We start from the raw sequence: 24,488 nt of genomic DNA on the forward strand, positions 1-24,488 counted from the left end.
TCCATTCATTCTTTTAACATGACTGAACAGTGGAAGATGACGACTTTAAAATAACCAATATATATATATATATATATATATATATATATATATATATATATATATATATATATATATATTAAATTTCGTTTACATCAAGAATTTCTTATTTATCAGGGCACTGGTTAAGCATGTGAAACCTTCGTTCCTAGATATGCACGTTCAATTTTTGCTTTCATTTCGTGCTTAAGGTACGTACAAGCCATGGACAGGGCAGTATTCATGAAATTGCAATGTCTTTGAAGAGCAGTTACCAACTTTCTAACTGTAGTGTTTACGTTGGCAGTTCATTTTCAGTGACACAATTCTGAAGTGTATCCAATTTTCATTCAAGAGTCTACATTTAGAAAGTCGAGCGTTACATTTTAAAATACTTAGATGTCAAAATTATTAGCTGAGAGAGATAGATAAGATTCGTAAGATTCTTACATGAGATGCAATGCAATAAATTATACTGTTTTTCTGAATGGTCAAGCGATTCTCTCGGGCTATCTACCAGATGAGTTCTGGATGGATTTTCAAGTTTTCGAGAGATAACCACTCTGTGCTTTACGATAGAAGACCAGTTCTACCCTGAGGATAAGAGTGACGTTAGCTCTCAAAGCTTGTAAATCCTTCCAGAACTCACCTGGACGATAGCCCAAGAGAAAATATTCATTCAGACAGGAAAGCTTCAATAAATATTCCATTTTCTCAATGTTTTTGTCTTTCAGTTTTGTTAGTATCTTACACTACAGGACAATGTTTGGCATCCCGATAAAATGACGGTGAACGTTATCGATTTGTAAGCAAGGTGTTCCGATCTCGATCATGTTCAGTGATCGACTCTGATATCACGAGAAAGGCTCCGGGTTCGTGTCCCGGTCTTGTCATAGTGTCCCTTCATAAAATGTCATCTAATCATCGTTCATTCTCGGCGTCGCGCTAAATGTTGAAGAAAAGCCACACTAAATAACAACATTTTATAAATATAATCATGATTTATTTACCTCTACGTGCATAAAACAGAAAACCCCCGAATTCTCAAAAGTGCGTGTGGGGTGAGGGGGTGCACCTTACATAGGTCATGACTCAATTATATTGCTACTTTCAAAATAATTCGTCGTATGAGAACCAGAGAAACTTTAATACAAAAATGCTGTTTTCAGTTTTGTTTAACGCGCGGATCACAATATTGATCCACTCGTATACTCGTATTTTCACGTGCTACTGCAATTTAGTAACACTATGGACCTTGGTTTCCAGTGTACCTTCCTGGAAGAGTCCAGCAACTATCTTCGTTCACCCGTTATTTTAAATATAGGGGAGAGTTGCCGAATTGGACCAGTTGGTACTATTTTGCTGCTGCATCAAAAACAAGACACAGGACAAGAACGAAATTGTAGGTATGAGAAGCACAAACTATTAGCTTTTACTTCATGTATGTATTTCAACAAAAAATGACGGAACCAATATGATAGGGTACATAAACGAAAGTAGTGACATCGGTCCATTATAGGCAACTGGTTTCCTAACTTGGACCACAGGTTGCTTAGGTTGGACCTTCACAAAAGGCATGTACGTATGTATGTCTACGGTATCTAGACACCTGAAGCACTCACTGCACACACCATTGTGGTATTTACTCCACGTTTGCAGCTTGCAACAGCACCTACCTGTGATTTTCCTTTCTTTGCTACAATTCTTTGTAGACGTTTCTGGACTGTGGTGATACCTAAGTCATCCCCATTGAATACTCGGTCAGCTGTAAAACCAAACAAACCATACCTTCTACTACACTCGTTCAAGCCATAGTCCCCATTATTGTATGCTGCTATAGCCATTTGCAATTCCATCTCTGTCCACAGCCCATACTTTCCCCGGTCCAATTTGGGAAACACGTGGTAGTCCAACTTAGGCAATTATACCCCGTTAATAAAAATATGACGCTACACGAACATACGCAACTAAACCATAGTTTTACCACATGTAGTTAGTGGTTAATGAATGGCACTTTTATAATATACTACAGAACATTTGATTACTTACCCCTAGTCTACACAAGAGCTTAAGATCCGAAGCACAATAATTGCAACACGAACAATGGAGACACAATAACAGCACTACTACTTCGTCGAAAGTCTCTAGTTGACTGACCATTCAGTCATTTGTACGTACATGGCACTGACGTCAACCAGTGGTGTGAACTCACCTGTTTCAAATACTCGTCTATAGGCAAAAACAAAGGTGGTCCAACTTAGGCAACTCTCCCCTATCCATTGTTGACTTGTTATTGGAGTTCGTATTTTTGTGGACCACAATAGTGATCCGCGCGATCATTGATGGGAGCGTTTTCGGATATATTTCTAATATAAGTAGGTGTTTCTAAAAAAAAGTTTTAAATATAAGCAGCGGGGGTGTCCAAACAACCGAAACACTGTTTGTTATTTTTTGGGGGGAAAGATAATAACCAAAATAAGATTCTATGACATATTTTTGTTTGGTTTCATAACATCCAAATGTAATTGCACTAGATTTAGAATATCCTCCCTCCTGTAATATGTTGAATGAAATAACCTATATTTTTTTGTTAATTGAACCAGAATACATCAAAAAGGATATTTTCGCTTTGGGCAAATAATTTGTAAAACCGAAAATACTCTGTGTAACACAATTGTGATTGACGCAACCAATGACGAGAGTGTTGTTTTTTTTCGTTTTTTTCGCTTTGGACAAATAATTTGTAAATCCGAAAATACTCTGTGTAACACAATTGTGATTGACGCAACCAATGACGAGAGTGTTTTTTTTCGTTGTTTTTTTTTTGCGCGACCACTGCAGTGTTAAATAAACTCCTCTGAAGAGCTTTATTTTGAGTCACATCCACATATCTCCGCTTCTAATCCTTAGCAGTGAGGTGGAGTTCCGTATCTCCAATATACTTACTATTTTAGAGTGAGACATATTTGGGGCCTCTCGGATAGCGCAGTGGTATCACCGTCGTTGTAATCAAGGGGTCCCGGGTTCGATACCCGCTGGAGGCACATAGTGGTTCGGATCCCACTTCAAACTCTAGGTCCAGTCCCGATTAGCCTTACTGTGCATAAAGTGGACTTCAAACACCAAATCAATCAATCAATCAATGAGACATATTCATAAGAATATTTCCTCTCTTCTGTAAATTCGATAAATTGGAGCTACGACCTTCTGGTTCTCACTCGACAAACCTTTTCCAGTATCATAGTCAATAATTTTTCACAAATGATTTTACAACGAGAAACAAAAAAGGTTAATCACTAGAAAAGTAGCAAGTGAATCACAATATTGGAGGAAACGTTCGTTAGTTGAATACATCGCACACTCATTGATTGCATCAGCGACGTGTAGACGACAGGCAAGAATATGCGCTGGCAATGCTGACTTTCACCTACTCCGCTCCTAGTTATTTTAGCGGCCGCGTTTTGTGAAACCGTACTGCTCTCGTGTACATGTTATTAAGTAATTTTGTTTTCGGAATGTAGACTCAACTGAACTCGAAAGAACATGCATGCCGAACATGAGAGAAGTTGCAGAATTCCTCTTGATAGAAAACATAATGCAGGCTAGTTGAATTCTTGACAGCGTAACTGACCTGTCTAACCACTGAGTTGTTGTCACAGTTATTTGGTTCATGAGAGTAAAGAGTTACAGTTAAGTCAGTGGTACTAGAAACGTCAATATAAGTTACTTTTACAGTTACTTTCTGCTGTAAATTTTCTCACAAACAAATGACGCCCATTCAATGATCATTTGTTATAATAAATATATAAAACTTACATGTGTAGACAGGTTCAGAATTAAGATAGCATAGTGCGAGGGCATTCGTGATAAAAAGTGGAGGGAGCAACTGTCCCCCATGCCCCCATAACCGTAGGCACAGCTTGTATCTTGTCACTTGTCGACACTTTACACAAAGCAACTGTGAATTTACAGGTGTCCTTCCTCTTGACAAACATTACGTCAGAAGCTTTAGGGTAAATTCTATAATATATTTTTTTTATTTATATTCTATACACAAGAGTTCTGAAACAATTTGTAACCGAAGAAAGAGAATGTAGCCTATAACTATTTTTTTTTACGAAACGAGGAAGCAAATGTGAAAGGGCTTTATCTCGACCTCCCTGAAATGGTGGCTCAAGAATTTGAATATTCCTTTAAGCCTGCAAATTTCCCGCATAAAAATCAATGCCGAGTCGTAAATCGTGGCTATAAGTAGTGTGGGTAAATTTAGTGCATTGACTTTATATACGCCTGTAAAACCAAGAACAAAATTTATGCGACCCTGGCCCGGCGGTTTTCGAGTCGTCAGACCCTGAAAAGATGTCACATTTCGCACTGCGTTCGTTTCCCTAAATGGATTCTTTTCGTGCGTAATTAAGGGGAACGCATCAACGCATATCAGAGCAATTTCGATCGAATGCCCGAAAGGGCTTATTTCACCTCGAACTTAGTTCATGATCTCAAATAAATATCTACACTGACCTTCTTTGTTTATTCAAAATTCTCTGCTGAAAACAGCATTGAGACAATTGCTCTACACAACGGGAAAAATTTGTAAATTAAGACTTGACAGGTAACAAATGTGGACTCCTGAATTAAAGTGTTTGATTGATTGATTTATTTATTTTACTTTGCTTTTGTGCCACTTTTGGCTAATTTGCGAAGATGGAAATGAGTTATAATATGATGAAATTGATGAATGGACACTCACAAACATCCATGCCCATGCCAGGATTCGAACCCGGGACCCCTGGCGTCGTAGCACGATGTGCTAACAACTCCGCCACGGGGTCCGGCTGAATTAAAGTGTTATGGACCCATATTTAGTAGCTGTGTATTATAGCTAATATTTTTGCAGTCTCTAATCGGATATTTTTCTTGGTGAGGATATCTAGACTCCTTTGATTGATTGATTGATTGATTGATTGATTGATTGATTTGGTATATTTTACTTCACATTACTTCCACTTTTCGCTAATCGCGAAGATGACTGGATGTTATTGGTGAAGGAACACTCACAAAGCACACCCATGTCTAGGCTGGGATTCGAACCGGGATCCTTGACGTCGTAGCGCGCTGTGCTAACCATTCCACCACGGAGGTCGGCTCAACTCTTTCGTGAACTTTAGTATCAATAAGATGCTTTGGTGGATATAATAGGTCTCCAAAACGTAACTGAAAATTTATCAGAACCTCTGGTATTCTGTCCACCAGAGAAAAGGATAAGCGTTTTTTAAATTGTATTTTTAAAGAGAGAAGTTCTTGAAAAGAAATATAGAGAAAGAGAAGGAAGAAAAGAGGGGGAAAATTTTAAAAAAAAACATGAATAAAAATAGGTTAAAAGAGTATGATGAAGAGGGTAGAGAAAGAAACGAAAGAGAGGAAAAGACTGGAAGGAAAGACAGGGAAATAAATTTAAAAAATAAATACCGTAAAAATAGACAGAAAATAGAATTACAGAGATGGGATAAAAGAAAGAAGAAAGAGAGAGATTAGGAGACAAACCATCCATGAAGGACAAAAGTATGCCGAAAAAATCTCATAGAGAAATGAAAGTTAATAGATAAAATTGGAGATTTGCTGATATTAGAGATCTCTGGAAATGTTGTAACACCGAAATGTGGCTCCACCGAAAATGAAATATGAAATTCCCGATTCCTAATTTATTTTCTTACCTTAATTTATCAAAATACCCGTGAGAGATCCAATCACCAAAAGATAGAACATTATTCTTGATATTTCCGTGAAGATAACATAGAGGTATCACGTAAATTGTTTAGAACAGAGATTACGGCATCGGTGGATTCGTTGAAATTTTATTCACCTTAACAAGTAATGCCTGGACGTTATGAATTTCCCAGGAACAATAAAGGGTAGAGATGTCTAATCTTCTGTATGATTTGACAAGGCTCACGAGAATCGAATTCCTTGTTTCAGAACAATCCCATGCACATGGTTCTATTCAATTCTTCAACACTATGCTTCAGGAGTAAAATCATTTTAAGAGCCTGTGGTTCCCTTGTAATTCCCAGACTTGAGTCCACCCATCTTCTGTCGTTGAGATACCAGAAGCCTTTCAGAAGCATCCACATTCCCGTGCGGAAACTCTAGCCAAACATTAAACACACAGCGCATAAAATATCACGTGCAACTTTGAAAGACGTTCTTTTCTAGCATTATTCGTCTAATACATGCGTATCAAACCATAACAGTGCATATTTCCAGGAACTACTATCATACATGTATTTTGCAAAAGATTACGTGAATTTGTGAACACCCTGTATTTCGACTTTGGTTTCTTGATTGCAGGGGCAGCATATAAAGTTTAGATCGGTAATTCCTTAAGTTATTTTATTATTGTAATTTACAGAATTTTATTTAAGCAAGTACATAATCATGCTGGAGTTGCCAAATATTCAAGCCAGGGGTTCCGGTTTCGAATCCCGGCCTGGGCATGGATGTTTGTGACTGTCCATTCATCAATTTCATCATATCATCACTCATCCCCACCTTCGCAAATTAACCAAACGTGGCACAAAAAGCGAAGTAAAATTAAGCAAATCAATCAATCAAATATTCAACCTGGATTGTATGGGTATTCGAATTTCCCTAACCCAAGTTTCTCTGGATTCATCGAATCACCGAAAACTGTGCAACGGGTATAGACGGAAGGAGCGTGTTCTTGATCACATCACCTCCGTAGTGCATCTTCTGGAGAACTTTGTCTCTCTTCAACTTCTTATATGTTTATAAAACGGAAGATTCTATTTCGGCTATTCTAAACGGAGAAAACTATAAAAGTTTCCGAGACAACGGAATTTGAGATTTCAAGTTATTAATGCGCAGTAACTCTTTGGAGAATCGCTTGCAGAAAATGAGCTGTAAAGGTCCTCCACTTTTCTCCCGCCTTGTGCTAGAGTAACCCAGATATCATTTTGCATCCTCCCGGCTCTTTTCAGCTTCCTTCTGACTTTAATTACCTCCTTTACAAGGATTCCCTTCTCTCCTCGTTCCTTGTTTTTGGGAGCAGGTGGATTCTTCAAGTCGTGAGGTCTGAATTATCCTCATAACAAATACTGTTGCCGCTGTTTTCAGAAGCAATAATTCTCTTTAACCCCACGGTTACGGCCGTCTGTGTTTACTCTGTCTCGATGGTTTCCTCAAGTCGAGATATTTTATTTATTTATTACATTTCTCTCCAGTTTCGCAAACTTTCTACTTTTCCCGCCGGATCGATCAAAGAAACAGAGTTCTGTATCCGTTTGAACTTCCGACCTGGACCTGTACTTCAAATAATATTCTAATAGATAATAGCTTTGAAGATAGAATTAGTAATTTTCATTGGACAAATGACAAAATTAATATTCTGGAAAACATGTTTTTCAAAGCATTTTCTTTAGCGCTGGGCCGAAACTGATGTCGATGTGTTGGTATTAGTATTAGTATTGGAAAGGATCGGTTAAAATTTATATACCAATACTTTTCCGTCAATTCTGTACTTCCCGGGGGCCGCAAAACTGGAAATTATGCAAAATTTAAAGTTTTCATTTATTTTGCACCAGCACTGAGGGAAAATTGTTTGTGCCTTCCTTCCCATACCAGTTATTTTAATATTTTGATATAATACTTGATTAAAACAAATTGATGCATATAATTTTCAGCAAAATGCTCATGCAATAATATTAATCAACCTTTAATTGTTACAATTTTCAAGTATCAGTATCGGTTCAAAGTGGTATCGGCTCAGCCATAATTATTTGAAGGATATAAGATTTCTTTATTATGGAACGCACTCAAGTAACGATTTACTTTTCTCGTAGTACGCCCTGGAAAGAGCACTGTCACAAGCTATTGACGTTCTGGTGCCTAGGCCCCATACTCACGATAATTATCATTCTGTGTCCTGTCCATGTGTGTACTGAGTGTCCGTAAAAAGCATTAATTTTCATCAATGGCGTAGGAAATTTGGCTTTTGGTCCTCCAGTTCAAATTCAAATTCATATCTATTAAAGGGAAAATTTAGCATGTGATGGAATCGTGTTTCTTAACTTTATGGTGTAAAATGTCTGACGTTCTTAAATAAGAAATAATATCCGTCCATTGCAAAAATTATAGAATATGAAAGTTGCGATCGACGAATATGTGAATTTTGTTTTCTAAGATAAACGATGCAAAATTAATTTGATATTATTTCTAGTAAAATTTCCTAGTTATTCATTCAGTTCGTTAACATTTTGAAAGCTACAACGGCTTTCCATTATGCGAGTAACATCTGGCAAAGTGTTGTGAGAGATTTCTTACGTGGAACTGTTTACTGATGTCCGTGTGTTAGAAGAAAATCACTTGTCAGTTACCAAGTGAAAGTGCTTTTTCATCCTTGCCTGCAAAGGGGTTGTTTACAGACTTTCTTTATATTTGCCAATGCGAGTTGCCAAGGCAGAATTTCGTTGAAAAGTTGCTAGGAAACGCTCACTTTAAGTCCCCTCTTTAGAGGAAGATGCATATCTATATCTTCCGTATTTGCCTTGGCGGTGCTAGCTGAATTGACGGTGTATATAATGACAACGTATCAGAAAAGAAGAGATACGTCAAATACACATCCCTTCTGAAGTTTAAGATGTCGCCAAGTTCACAAATTGAGCACGTGCGTTTGCAGACGCACACATGCATGTAAAATATCTATTTTAGTAAGAAAATGCTGTCGCGTATCTATCGTACGCATAAAGTGGAAGCAATATCCACATTGCTGCACTGCTACGGTTAAAAAATGTGTTATTCTCCGTGTATAGGGACAGTGGGGTAATGTCGCACAGAGGGTAATTGTGTGAACCAAGTTTTCAACGAGTCGTATTGTATCGACAGTCTTTAACTCGTGCTGAGGGGTACCGTGCGTCTTCTGGCACACTTAGCAAATCGCTCAATTTGAATTGATCCCTGCGTGAAAAGTAAATTCTTATTGTTGCACTTCAAATAACATTTTTGCATGAAATATAATTAGATTTACATGCATATGTGCATTAATTACATCGGATAATTGATTGATTTGCTATATTTTACTTCGCTTTTTGTGCCACTTTTGGCTAATTTGCGAAGATGGGGATGATTGATGATGTGATGAATGGACACTCACAAACATCCATGCCCAGGAAAGGATTAGAACCCAGGACCCCTGGCATCGTAGCGCGATGTGCTAACCACTGGGCAGGGGCCAGCTGCATCGGATAAGTCTTGCCTTAAACTAGTTCAGGTGTGAAACAGGTGTGGGACGCCCAAAGGCGTGTGGGTAGAAGTTACATCCAGAAATACAAAACCGATCTTTCCCTCAGGAATAAGCCAATGTGTCGTCTTATTTTACCACCCACTCACCGGCATTCGGGAGCTAGTGTATAATCACGGTGGTCGTGATTTCGATTTTCGGGCAGGGCATGGACGATTCTTTGGTCTATTCTCAAACTCTATTTCATCAGTTTCTCATCCATTCTCATTATTACGATTAAGCTGGGGGGGAGGTAGGAAGCGATGCACACTAAAATGCAATTGCAATATAAAAGCACAAATGATTTATTACGCGGATACCACAAAACGACTAACTCGGCCCATATTCTGCTGTCTTTGCATTATTTGATACTACATACAAAAAGAGTACAAATTTTTCTTACTCTCAATTCTCGTCCATGCACATTATTTTATGGTACTGAATTTTCTATATTTTTCCATATCTTCAAATATTCTTAATTTATCAGTCTAGGTTTCGAATTCATCGAAATGAACCAGTAAAAAAAAGTTAAAGTTTTATGAACTAAAAGACCTAAATAACACTAGTTTAACGCAATATTATTTATTTTAATTTGTCTGTGTGCCTTCCATGTGAGCTGAAAAAATTGTGAAAAATCCAGAAAGAATATGCGTGCTGATAGACAGATCAAACTTATTAATATGCTATTAGTTAAGTGTTGAATCGGTATTTAGTTGAACGATTGCTAACGGATAGGAGGAGTAATTAACAATAAGAACTCTGTGAGCTCTAAGACCAATGAAGTAAGGTTCGTCTCAACAATCGACTATGACTATACTTTGTAAACTGATATGTACGTACCAAACATTATCTTTGGTACTGTAAAAGCAAGGGCCAAACGTTCACAATTTGTCATTTTGTTCAGATGATGTGATCAACACTACACTCCAGTCGCATTTACCTTCAGGGTAGCCCCGAGGTACCCAATTATTAGGGGATGGGAAAACCCGAGGGACTTTGATGAGAATATTCCCACATGAAATCACCCACCCCGGAAATCAAACCCAGGTCTCCTACGTGGCAATCAGACGCCCTACCAACTGAAGCAGTTCTGCAACATATATATAGACGCTCTTCGTGGCGGTGTGGTGAATGCATGTCCTAGCATCCATTTCATCAGTTCATCCTTCATCATCATCTCAACTCAAGAAATAGACAAGCGACATAAAATAACCAAAATAGAATACGCACACACGACAGCTTCGAAAATAAACAATATAAACTTAATACCAGGAAGTTATGTAATTAGAACATCTTCGTCGCTGACAATATGGACTAAAATATTTCTTTACGATTTTGGTATGTCAGGCTGCTGATTTTACTCATGGAAAAAAAAGCGTAATACGTATCATGAAATGGGCTGCATCTTGTAATTGAATTTTGTTTAATTTTGGTCGTGTTTCTACCTAACGTCGTCTTAGCTTTCAATGTAATGAGCTTTCACCTTCATTGCTGGTATTGCCCGCAGAGGAAATGGGATCATATCCTTCCTCGCACATATTGCCGTATCTTGGTGGTTTTGCAGGTGTTTAAGCGGGAGGTGTCCAACTTTTAATGGCTGTCATCACGTCTTCTCTGTGAAATAATGTTGTCTTCAGAACAATGCGTTGACTTTCATAGCCGAGTTTCTGGTGGCAACTTAACGACGTTTCAGATTCTGGGATGGCAGGAAATCAAAAATCTATGACCCAAACCGTCTTCCTTGTTGTTTTAATCAGTCGCGTCCCCTGCAGTAGAATCATCAACCCTTTGGTAACATAATGAGAGCTCTCGTAGGCTTGTCATGCGCTGCCATAAACGGTTCAGGTTGTGGATAGAAGGTCCACTTCGATGCTGCCCAAACCATAACAGTTAACGACACTTACTCGGTATATCTCGCCTCTGATGCTGTACTTCGTGCAAATTCTAAATCAGCCCACGCTGGAAGCACTACGCATGCTATTCATTTATAAAACTCGCAGGGACAAATTAATGCGTTCACACTGAAATCGCACAGTACTACGACTTCAGTTTCAATGAGCAGCAATATAAAAAAAAATGGGGATCAAGGATAGCCAGAGGAGCAAATTGAGGTACACAAAAATCTCAGAAGTTCGAAAATTAATTCAGAAAATTGTATGTGGTACCATTATAGCCAAAATATGTTTTCTAAAATCTTTGGGGAACAGCTAATTTTCTGGAGTGTGTGGCCCACCTTGGACCTCCATTAGCGTCACCACTTTTCGCTGTGAATGATTTTATTTTTACTGGGCGTTTTGAAAATGAACAAGACTCATTGAGGAATCAGGTAGCTCGTAAGAGGCGCAACTTTGATCCGTCTGGGCTAGAACACTCGGCAGAGTAACGGAAAGCTTGAAATTGATCGTCGTTTGATGAATAGATTTTCTAGAGCTATCGACCAGGTGAGTTCTGCAAAAGGTTTCCGAGCTTTTGAGAGCTAACGTCACTCGCATCTTCAGAGTAGAAGTTACGTTAGCTCTTGAAAGCTTGGAAATCTTTCCTGAACTTATCTGATAGAATCTATTCGTCGCCAGGGAAGCTTCAAAACTTATTTATGATGTTGTATAGCAAATTGAATATAAAGTTTACCGAACATTTTCACGCTTGCAGGTGGTTGAGCCAATGAGAGGTGAAGCAGCGGGGATGGTATCTCCATCTGCTCAAGTTTTAAGGGAACCACCGAGAAACGCACCTTGCAATACAGCTGCGTGTGCAATAGTTGCAAACTTTGCACTGAATTTGCTTCACATTGGCAACTGCTTCTGTCACTTTAGGTCTTTAATCTCGTTGTTATAGCCCCTTTAGAATTAGAGACCTTCCACACCAAAGTATTGTGGTTACGTATTTTCTGGAGACATTGTGTATTCTATTAGTTTTAAAATGTGGAAAACAGATGAAAGCCTTCACACTAAAGTCACGTAGCGGTAAGTTACATGACCACCCTCATCGATATTACACAGAACGTTGCACAATACATGTATTGTTATTGCATTTGTGTTATATCATATCGCTTCTCTACCTCTGTAGATTAATCGCGATGATGAGGATGAATGAAGTACTGATGAAAGAGATGAAACAACAATCACAAAGAAATATGCAGGCATTTCCTCAGGATGATAAATGATAACCAATCAGACACAGGGGTTGTAGCATGACGTGATTGGTGAGGTTCTCACCACATTATTATGAAATCTATCTTCCAACGAAATATTTTAATTTTAATTTAAAATTTTGGGTGCGTCAGCACTTAGGCTATTTTGACCCGTAACGTAATACGGGGTCCAGCCCCTTACCATAATTAAAAAAGCATGATTGAAATATCATGTTACTAAAATATTAAAATATTCTGACTTTTGTTAAAAGCTGAGGCTGTAAAGAGGCACTCAGCACACACAAGGACAAAAAACAGGACAACACACAAATTTATGCTGGCCATAGTGCCAGTCGCCAGTGTCTCGTTCGTCATCAAAATGCATTCCAGGGTGTACTGCGTGGAAGTGAGATTGACATTTGGGTGTACTACGTGGAAGGTAACCCCTTACACCCCTCCAACGAAATAACACTTTGTTAAAATCATAAATGTAAATGCAGAGTTATGGAACTTTGGCTATGTATGGCACAAAATTAGCTGTTGTGATTGTAATGTTGTTATAGTAATCTCTTTTTTTCTAGTTTTCTTATTTATATCTGCCATGGATATGGCTTGAAATTTGTAGGTTTAACAAACAAAGGTTATTATCCTTAATATTCAGATAAGCAGGCAATTAAAGAAAATATGATAATAAGAGAAAATTGTAAGAAACAAGAGCTCCTTGTATTTTCAGAGCAAGAGGCAAGGTGCACTAGAGATTTGAAAGCGTCCGTGGTTTATTTTCTTCTTCTAATATTCGACACTGCCTTTCATCCACTTATTTTCCTTTCTGGCTCGTTATTTTAGAAGTGTTAAGTAAATGTGCATGAGACGAGTGAGCCAAAATTCTAGAATGTTACTTGTTCCTGTGTACTTTACCAGGAATCGAAATATCTGGAAAGATAGAGTGTTCGTCCATGTTGTTGTTATCAATGTATGTATACCTCGAAATACTGAGCTAATTAATTTTTGTTGCATATGGTTGTTGGATTCGTGTAAGCCAAGATGTTTGAAAGTGCAATACGCTTCGGAAGATGAGTTGCCAAATTATTCTGGTTCCGGGTATTGAAACGCTTCTCCATCTTGCAGATAGAGTACATACGCAGTGAAATCTGCTAATTGCCGACTTTCTTTTATTTTTGAATGCCTTTTCCCCACTTGCAAACACAAATAGAAAACTACGTTGGGCATTGAACTTTACTGGTAGCTTTGTTAATGAAGTTTTTGTTTACCGATTGTAAATTTTGCGCAGCCTAATGAGAGAGGATATTTTCTTGGTGTGTTTATTTTAACGTCTTCTTGTTGTGCCGAGAAGAAGATGACAGGGCAAATGAAGGAAAGAAGGGAGCGACGAGACAGGAACTGGAATCTGACCGTGATCTACATTAAAGACATTAGCATTCACCCTACTGTGATAATCCACGGAAATCCTCAGTATGGCCAGTTACTTAGTTCGAACTGTTGAATACGAAGTGTTGGTTTGTAGTTCTCTTTTCTCCCTTCCCCTTCAATTACTGAATGAGTTTCGAGAATGTAATGAGCAGGGCTAGGATTTTGATGCAATTGCATCTTTTTTAGTAAGGCAGAAACATTGCATAAGTAGATAGGAACGTGTTTTACAGGTAAGTGAATTAATTGGGATGCCTATGTTAGGGCATTTTTTGCATTTTTTACTCTTTTTGGAGTAAAGGTCATTTTTTAAGCTTTTAAAATCGTTTAAGTCATTTTTCAGCCTTTTAGAAGACATATTATGCATTTTTCTACACTTTGGTGAAAGAAGGGGCATTTTACATGCAAATGTAACTCTTTGAATGGGAGAGGTTCCCGACTCTCGTCTCATTGACTTCAGCGCAGTTCTGAACGACTGTGTTTGAAGAAACAAAGAAATTCTATGCAATATTGTTGATACAAGATGTTGTGTAACAATTCAGCTCAAACAATGTGATTTCCCCTTCTATTAGTAAATGCATTGTCTCCAGACGGATTATTGTTAAAAAAAGAAGGGGTACAAAGTTTTGTGCTCTGTATCGGACATTTTGTCAGGGAAGCAATTTGCACTCCGTGGAATTGAAAGTGACTTAACAGCAAGTAATATTGTTCATTTCTAGTACGCTCCTCTTGTGTCGGTGGAAGTCGAGAGAAACTTTTCATGTACAGGCTCTCTTGTCCGACAACCGACAATCATTCACTTTTGAAAATTTGCATATGTTTTTCGTTGTGTACTGCAACTCAGTACTTAAAGTGTAAAAGATGACAAAAAGTGAACTTTCTTACTTGTACTACCATACGCAATGAACATAGCGTACACAAAACTCTCCATTGTAGAAAATCTACTCTCTGAACTATACCCTTGTGTAGACACCCTATTGCTGATGGGTGACGCAAACTGTGACTTCTTAAATCGCGAATCAGACACCATGTATTTAAAAGCAATTTTTAACACATTTGGCCTGACTCAAATAATCGACAAACCCACTCGAATCACAGCAAATAGTAGAACACTCTTAGACTTCATAGCAATAGATAATACTGAACTTGTTCACAGGTCGAATGTTGAAAACCCTATAGGCACCTCTGATCACTGTCTCACATATGTATCGTTGGTTTGTGAGAAGCCCATAAAGAAGATGAAATACATTACATATCGTGACTTTTCTAATTTTGATAGTGATAAATTCGAAAATGATATGAAAGCCGTAGATTGGGAATTGCTGAAACCTATCCATGATATTGAAGACAAAATAAACTATTTTAATTCAAAAATCATCAGCGTCTTTGAAATTCATGCACCTACTAAAACGGCAAGGGTAGGTAAAAAATATACTCCATGGATCACAGATAATGTAAAACTAGTAATGAAACTCAGGGATAATGCCTTACGTAAATTTAAACGAACAAATAACCCACACGACTGGCTACAATACAAGGATCTGCGTAACTTCACAACGTCAATTACAAGGCAGGAAAAGAAAGCATATTTCACATCCCATATAAACAGCAGAAATATGAACACACGTGGTACCTGGCAAAAATTAAAATATTTAGGTATTGTTGATAAAACTACAAATAATATTGATGCCCTTCCATCTAATCTTAGGGATGCAGATGTTATAAACAACCATTTTGTTAGTGTAACACAGAATCTCAATTTTTCTGAAACACTTATCCAAGAACAGTACAATTACTTCATGACAAACAGGAATGAGAATACCACAGATTTATGTTTCACAATTAAAACAATAACAGAACTTGACATATATAAGGCAATACATAGTATACACTCAAATGCAGCTGGAGCTGATAAAATCACAGTTAAAATGTTAAAGTTATCGCTTCCCTTTGTACTACCTGCACTAACACAAATCATCAATTTCTCTATTTGCACTGGAGAATTTCCCTCCGTATGGAAGGAAGCTCACGTAATCCCACTAGCAAAGAAGAAGAATATTCAAAGTCTTGATGACCTCAGACCAATAAGCTTGCTGCCTGTTGTCTCCAAAATTATTGAAAAAGTAGTGTGTCAGCAACTCACCAAATTTGTTGATGCGAACAATATTTTACCAAAATTACAGTCAGGTTTTCGCAGTAAACATAGTACAGCCACTGCACTCACAAAAGTAGTAGATGACTTCCTTCATTTCATGGATGAACGGTGTGCAGTCATACTAGTCCTCTTAGACCTCAGCAAAGCCTTCGATAGTGTACGGCATGATCTACTTTTAGCTAAACTCAGATATTATAACTTCAGCTCATTATCAATCAAGTGGTTCAACTCTTATCTTACAGACAGACACCAGAAAGTACAAATGCCTGGCACTCCACTATCATTTTCAAAATCTGTGCCAATAAAAACTGGGGTGCCTCAGGGATCAATATTGGGGCCACTACTGTTTACTTTATACACAGCAGACTTGTCGAGAGCAATACAAACATGTACATATAATTTCTATGCTGATGACACACAGATATACCTACCTACCACGCCAATTACAGTTAGACGTGATGTTATGGTCCTCAACAATGAATTAAAAAGAATTTCCACCTGGTGTGACTCCAATGCACTGATATTAAATCCCAAAAAATCCACATACATGTTACTGGGGAACAGACAAACAATTACAAACGACAAGTATAACGACATAGTCTTGAAGATACGTGGGACGTGCATACCGCATAAAACAACATCTAAAAACCTGGGTTTGGTGATTGATAGTTCTCTCACTTGGACAGAACACATCAATGGACTGTGTAGAAAATCATTCTACATTCTCAGAAATTTATATAGGTCTCAAAATTATCTAACAGAAAAAGTTAAACTGAAGCTCGTTGAGCTCTTATTGTGGTCACTCTTTGATTACTGTGATGTAGTTTATGGTCCTGGGGTCTCAGTCAGAGATAAAAGGAAAATTCAGGTGATGCAAAATTCTTGTATACGATTTGCATTGAACATAAGGAAATATGAACATATCCTGCCTCATTTGAACTCAAAGAAAATATTAACAATGGACAGAAGAAGGCATCTGCACTATATCACCTTCATAAACAAAATTTTGAAAGTAAGTAAACCAGATTATCTATTTAGAAAACTTAAAGTAGGCACTCAAATACACTCACACTTCACGCGAGGGCATAACAAACTTTTTACATGTCATCACAGTACCGCCTCCTTCAAATCATCATTCTCGGTAAATGCAGTTTCAACCTGGAATAAATTGCCCATAACAATAACTAACCAATCAACACTGCATGCTCTTAAATCCACAGCAAAGGACTATCTAATATGTAAACAGTTTGAATCTAGAAGCACACACGAATAAAAATACATCCCACAATGTATTAATGTCAATGTAAGAATTTGATATTACTTCATGTCAAATATTTCTATTCTTGCAGCCTTCAAACATTAACAAATATGCATTTATGTGTGCATGTGTGTGTGCCTATATATATACTTAAAACTGTATTTAGAATTTAGTTTTATGTATTTTTTCTTTTTGTGTATACATATACTCATTAATTGTATCTTTACAGTTCTTATTTGATTTCAAATTATCCATGCATTTTTTTTTGCTTTTTCATCTTTCTTACTTATTTACTATTGTTTGTATTATTATTATTTTTGTTTTTCTTTCTTTTTTTCTTATAGGATATATATACCGTTTGTAACTGTAGACTGTATTCTGACAAGGGTTAGGTGGGAGAACAGCGTACGCTGAACCTCGCCCGCTCAATAAAGATATATTATTATTATTATTATTATTATATAACATGTGATAGATACTGTAACGTTAATTTGTAATTTGAATTTCTCTTGGTAGTTTATAAATTTGTTTACAAACTAACTAACTAACTAACTAACTAACTAACTAACTCTCTAGCCTTCTTAAACCCGAAGGTTCATGGCTGCAGCAACACAGGCCTTCCATCTTTCCCTATCTTCAGCAAGATCTATATACTCTTTTCCATCCCTACCGATTTCCCTTAGGTCCATCTCAACGTTGTCCCTCCATCTTCGTCTTGGCCTTCCTACAGGTCTCTTACCATCAGGTTTTCCAACAAGAATCCTGTAAACTCCTCTTTCCTCTCCCATTCGTGCCACATGGCCTGCCCACCTAAGTCTTCTGGATTTAATTATTCTAATAATATCTGGACATGAATACAAATTATGTAGTTCTAATTATGTAACCTTCTCCACTCACTGTCTCCTCATCCCTTTTAGGTCCAAAGATTTTCCTAAGGATCTTATTTTCAAATACTCTCAATTTATGTTCCTCTTTCAATGTAAGGGACCAAGTTTCACATCCATATAATAATACAGGCAAAATTACTGTTTTGTATATTTTAACTTTTAGTTTATTAGATATTAAACGAGAAGACAAAAGTTTATGAAGAGAGGAGTAACATGCATTTCCTGAATTAAGCCTACTTTTTATTTCCTCTTTAATATAATTTTCATTTGTTAATATTACTCCTAAGTATTTGAATTTGGAAACTGGTTCAAACGAGTTGTTATCAATAATTAGATTTTGATTATTACCTAACACTTGGTTTCGGCCTGTAAGCATATATTTAATTTTCTCTTTGTTAACTTCCAAACCTATCTCTTTAGCAGTTTTGAAAAATATTTTACCATTATTCTTAATTGTATTCATATCATCCCCCAGTAAGTCTACATCATCTGCATATGCTAACAACTGAGTCACACCATTTAATTTTAGTCCTTCTTTAGTTTCTTTTACCTTCCTAACAGCATATTCTAAGGCAAAATTAAAGAGCAATGGAGATAATGCATCTCCTTGTTTTAACCCATCATGAATTGTAAATTTGTCAGACATATTAACACCCACACGAATTTTAGTTTCTGTTTCACTGGTGCACATTTTTATCATACTAACAAGCTTCTTAGGTATTTGTTTTACAAATCTTTCAGAATTTTTAGGTCATTTTTCTAAGCTTATAGGGCATTTTCTTGCATGTATTAGGTCATAAATGCATTTTTTAAACGACATTTTTTGGCAATTTTAAGGTCATCAAAACCTTAGCCTTAGTAATGAGTAGGTCAGTCAATAAGGGGTCCGATAAGGACAAAAATCGTGGAAAGCTGGAATAAATTTTATTATCTTCCTAAAAGAGTTCTTAACAACATATTAATTTTGCACCCTTGTACCAGCCCGGATTTGGCCGTCATCTTTGAAAAATGGCGCCCAAAATCATTTTTTTGCAATTATCTCGCTTGAAAAGTATTTTACGGAAAAGAAGGATATGATGAAAAATAATCTATATAAAATTCTCTACAAAAAAGGTTCTGTACATTTTTCTTCTAGGATGCTTCGTTTGGGTGCTAGATGAGCAAGAAATTTTACATTATTTTCCCGTCCCGTTTTGCAAGCGCGGAACTCACGGAAGCACCTCGTACGTGATGTTTTGCAGTATTTCTCTTCTATAAAAATAAATATCTCTTCTATAAAACTGGACTTATTACATTTGTTTTTTCTTTAAGAATGTCATTTATGGTTCGATTGATTTTATCATTGCATGCAGTACTTTATAGGAAATAGTTTAGTGTCACCTGTGTGCGGGAGATAATATGTTTGGTCTGAAAGTCAAGGTATCTCTAAAGGAACATGTTGACTTTGTCCAATAGGGTTAGTTAAGAATAAAACGCCAATCTAATCAAGGAGTCCCGAGTTCGATACCAGGTGGAGGCACATTACACAGTGGTTTGGAGACCATTTTAAACTGTAGGTCCAGTCTCGATTAGCCTATTCGTGTATAAAGTAGACTTAAAACAACAATTCAAACCACAGTAACACGATCAGAAAAGTTTTGGTCAGATATGACGATTGAACCGTGATGCGCTCCATGAAGAGTTGTGGTGGATGGCAGAGAAGTGACTGACTCAATGCTAAGTGGAATTTCGGCATGCCTAATCAAGGGATAAGCAAAGGCTTTCAGTTCTTGTGCCAGTGATTCTCATCTCAACCACCATACCCTGATCTTGATGCTATAAAGCCTTACTGTGCATAAAGTGGACTTAAAACACTAAATCAACCAAACAACCAAATCATTCGCTCTCTCCGGGGATTTCCGGGACAGACTGTATAGAAGAGGAAGGGAGCTTTCAGACAGAAGCAAGCAGCACGTGTCTCTTGGAAGCTAATCTTAAGAAATAAATGCAACTTTTCGATTTGAAACTACACGACAAGCTGCACATTTCGCTCCAACTGCACCATGTTCTCAATAGCATGCATATAAGCACTTTGTTATTCGCGCATACACGGTGATTGTTTTCCTTTAGACTAAAGGGGGCGTGTTATCACTTCGGTTTGAAATCTTTGGTTAGATTGTGGCCTGTAGCTTTCGCTTCGATCTGAAAGCTCAGGACAACTGTGATGATCTTGTTTATATTTACTTACAATAATTCTTGCTGGTAGAAGACAAGGGATGGTTTGGTTTCTAACAGTAGCAGAAATACAGACAATATGTTCATTCGTTTTATATTAAATATTGCTGAATTATTGTTTAATTAACATATATATTGAAACTTGAAAACACATTTTGAAGAAAAGTTGCTAGAACATTTAGAATAAAAAGTAAAAGAAATATAAAGTAAAGTGCTCCCTTGTGCTTTGCAGCATGCCATAAAGGCGCATAGGGTGTGTGCAGTTAGGGCTCCACACTTTATTGAACACGGGCGAAGTTGAGGGTCATGTGATCAGCACCATGCCCTTGCCGCCTTTACACCCAAGAGTTTCCTCCAGGTACCCACTTTATAGGACGCTGGATGGGCCCGGAACCGCTTGAACAGGCGGAAAAAATCTGTGTTCTCCCGCTCCGGGAACGAAATCGGGCCTCCCGCATGATAGTCAGACGGCTAAACGACTTTTTTTTTTTTTTTTAATTCCCCTACGCGGTAGTATTCCCCGTCATTCACCATTTTCTCAACTTTCACGCATATCACTTTTTACTAATATTCTCGGTTTTTCTCATTACGAACAAACACAAACATCCAGCCGGGATTCGAACCCGGGATCCCTGGCATTACAGCGCTAACCACTCCGCCACGGATGTCGACAGGACTGAGCTACCGCGGCTCAAATATTTAGAATAGGTATTTTAATAATAAATAAGCCCTCAAGTTACCTTGCAAAAAAGTTTCCTTGTCTTTCGCTCTTGCAAAATTGAGCGGAAAAAAAGTAAGTTAAATTCTCGCTCCTCTAACGTCCTAACGGTGCATTCTAGAAGAAAAATGCACAGAACCTTTTTTGTATAATATTTTATGTAGATTATTTTTCATCATAACCTTCTTTTCCGTAAAATGCTTTTCAAGCGAGATAATTGCAAAAAACTGATTTTGGGCGCCATTTTTCAATGATGGCGGCCAAATCCGGGGTGGTACAGGAGTGCAAAATTAATATGTCATTAAGAACCCTGTTAGGAAGATAATAAAATTTGTTCCAGCTTTCCCCTGATTTTGTTTTCTTATTGGACCCCAAAATCATCCTTAGTTGATTGACCTAGTCACAGAGATCATTCATCTCTCTCTCTCTCTCTCTCTCTCTCTCTCTCTCTCTCTCTCTCTCTGTCTGTCTCTGTGTGTGTGTGTGTCTTCTTGCCCACCATTAGAACTTATTTTTCAATCTGCCATCGTATCAGTGAAAAAGATATGAAACTGGGTACTGAATTGCATTAGAAATATAAACTCCATATTATTGCTATCGGCATTGTTTAACAATTACGGCTATTTCCACGAATATAAGATGAAAGAGTTACGTGAAACCATAACTGTCATCACTTTAACGTTTTTTATTATGAATATTTTCGATGTGTTTTAAATTTGTATATAGGTGTTATTATCTTATCTGCGAAATGACAGTTAAAATTTTACACTATGTCTATTCTGTGATGTAATTTCTTATTCATACGTACAGTTGACTGGGAAAACGAATTCTTGTTCAACTACTGTCTCCCTCCGTAATAACACGTTGCCTTAAATGTGTGTACCTCCCCGATGGCGCAGATTAGCGTCGTCGCCTTGTAATAAAGGGTCCCAGGTTCGATACCCACTGGAGGCACATAGTGGTTCGGATCTCAATTTCAACTGTAGGTCCAGTACCGATTAGCCTTACTGTGCATAAAGTATACTTAAAACACCAAATCAATCAAACAATAAAACCTTAAATGTGTCTTGTAGTAAATGCAGATAACAGTTGATAACAATATATTGCATCATTACTTGGTATACAGAACCATCTGCATGTTTATGTTACATTTGTTTAAACTAGAATATATTTATTATCATTAGGGCTAGGATTTTCATGACTTAGCATATTTTTATTTTATTTTGGTAAGGGTGATGTGTTCCCCAAACATATAGAAATTCATATTATGAAGAAACTAATCACGTTAAGGCGCTTTTTAAGGGCATATTTTAGCATATTTTACCAATTTTGCGTGATATAGCATATTTTGATTAAATTTCGGTCATATTCAGCATATTTTTACATTTTCAAGAAATATACAGTCATTTTCGAAGTCGATTCGTTCTTACTCCTATGTTTACTAGAGAGTTGTTGTTTTTTTTATTTTGGACTGTAGCAATTTTTTTTTTAATTTTTATTTGAAAATTTAGAGAAAGTATTCATTGTGCATTGCAACTCAGGGCCCATAAAGTGAACTAAAAATAGTACATATGTGAAAATATCTCAGCATTTAGATACTGACGTTTGAAACAGTCCAGTTATAAGGGCATATTTTATAAATTATACTGCATATTTTGTAAAATTTTAGGTCATAAGAACATATTTTATTTTGGTGACTTTTAGGTCATAAAAATCCTAGCCCTAATTATCATCAAATGATTTTTTGATTGGTTTTTGGTTTTGTTTTAACTTGCTTCGTTCTTCTCCCACTTTTGGCTAATCGCGAAGATGTGGATGAGTGCTGATATGATGTAATCGATGAAGGGACACTTACAAAGAACGCCCATGCCATGTCGAGGCCAACATTCGTAGCGTATTATAGACAACTTCAGAATTTACCCCCGAATAGCTCTGTCCTTATAAGAATAGCAGCAACTCACAAGTAGTAGTAGATTTTTTTTTAGTACATTATGTAAATTCATACTCCAACAAGTTTTCAGTCTACTGGTTCTGTACCTACCACTGTTCACCCACGCAATTCTAATTTGCTGCATGTTAACCTTTCCCCCAGGTGCCAAGTTTTCTTCTTCCTTTCACTTCTGACAACGTCTTCTGCCTCCGTGCCATGTTGGGAATAAATCAGCCGGAAAGGTAAGTCTTTACTGGTCGTGGAGCTATATGTCAGATATTTCCTCTGGAAGAACTCCTGCGTCAGATACAAGTGTCAAACTTCTACACGCCACGCTATGTTGGTTAAAATCTGGAGGCTGATCTTTTCCTAAGAAGAATGCAAAGATAATACAACGTTGAATATGCCAGAAGGTACTATGCTATATGCCAAAACATTAAGAAATATATTTTGAGAAGTTTTGAGATACAATTTCGTATGGATCAATAACAGAACATACCTGTATAATTGAGACGTGTTTAATTGGACACGGTCCCATCTTCACTAAAGTAGTTATCGTAAAGCTAGTAAACAAAGAATTTTGTGTGATATAAAATACCTTGTAAGGAATCAATCGTTATATTCTCTTCATAATTGCTAACATTCACCTTCTTCATACCATTCATATATACATATATTCAATGTAGAACTGATAAAATGAACAATCATTTACTAGTAATACCGAAGATTCGAAGCGTTGTATAGCATAAGGTATATGGTAGAACTAACCTCCTGCAAAGCTACTGAAGTAACAAAGATAATATTTGTTAAACTGAAATATCTAAAAAATACCAAAATTTAGTAGCGCTTCACAAGTAGAATTCAGGAGTCTGAAAAGATTACTAAATTAGCACATTAGTCATTTTCTAAACTGTTTCTCCAAGTGAGAATATATTTAATATCCTGCAGTCAATACATGTATCGGATTATTAACTGAAAACCTTTGAAAGATTATATGTCTTGTTTCACTTCATTTACATCACATCCAATTAATTTATCGGATGTTGATATTGTGTTAACTTAAGTGATTGTAATATGGCTGAACACGTGGATTGAATCTAGTTTTCATCAGTGACATGGCATGTCTCTCGATATTAAATTAATGATCATTAGAAGTTGTAGGACATCAATAAATTAAAGAATAATTTTATGTTTTATATTATATGATTTTAAAATATTAATTCATTTGTAACATTGATGATATATTACATTTGTGTTTTTAATATTTGATAGTTTTTCTCTGTCATCTTATCGTGTCTATATCCCAGCCGAGACTGAAACCCAGCACCTTGTAAGGTCAGATCGTGATTAAAATATTGAGCGCATTCTTCTAGCTTAATGGCTATTATTATTATTATTAATAATAATAATAATAATAATATTAATAATATTATTATTATATTATTTGCATTATTA

The sequence above is a fragment of the Lepisma saccharinum genome, chromosome 2 (assembly GCF_977018435.1).
Source record: "Lepisma saccharinum chromosome 2, izLepSacc3.1, whole genome shotgun sequence".
In the NCBI taxonomy this organism is placed as follows: domain Eukaryota; kingdom Metazoa; phylum Arthropoda; class Insecta; order Zygentoma; family Lepismatidae; genus Lepisma; species Lepisma saccharinum.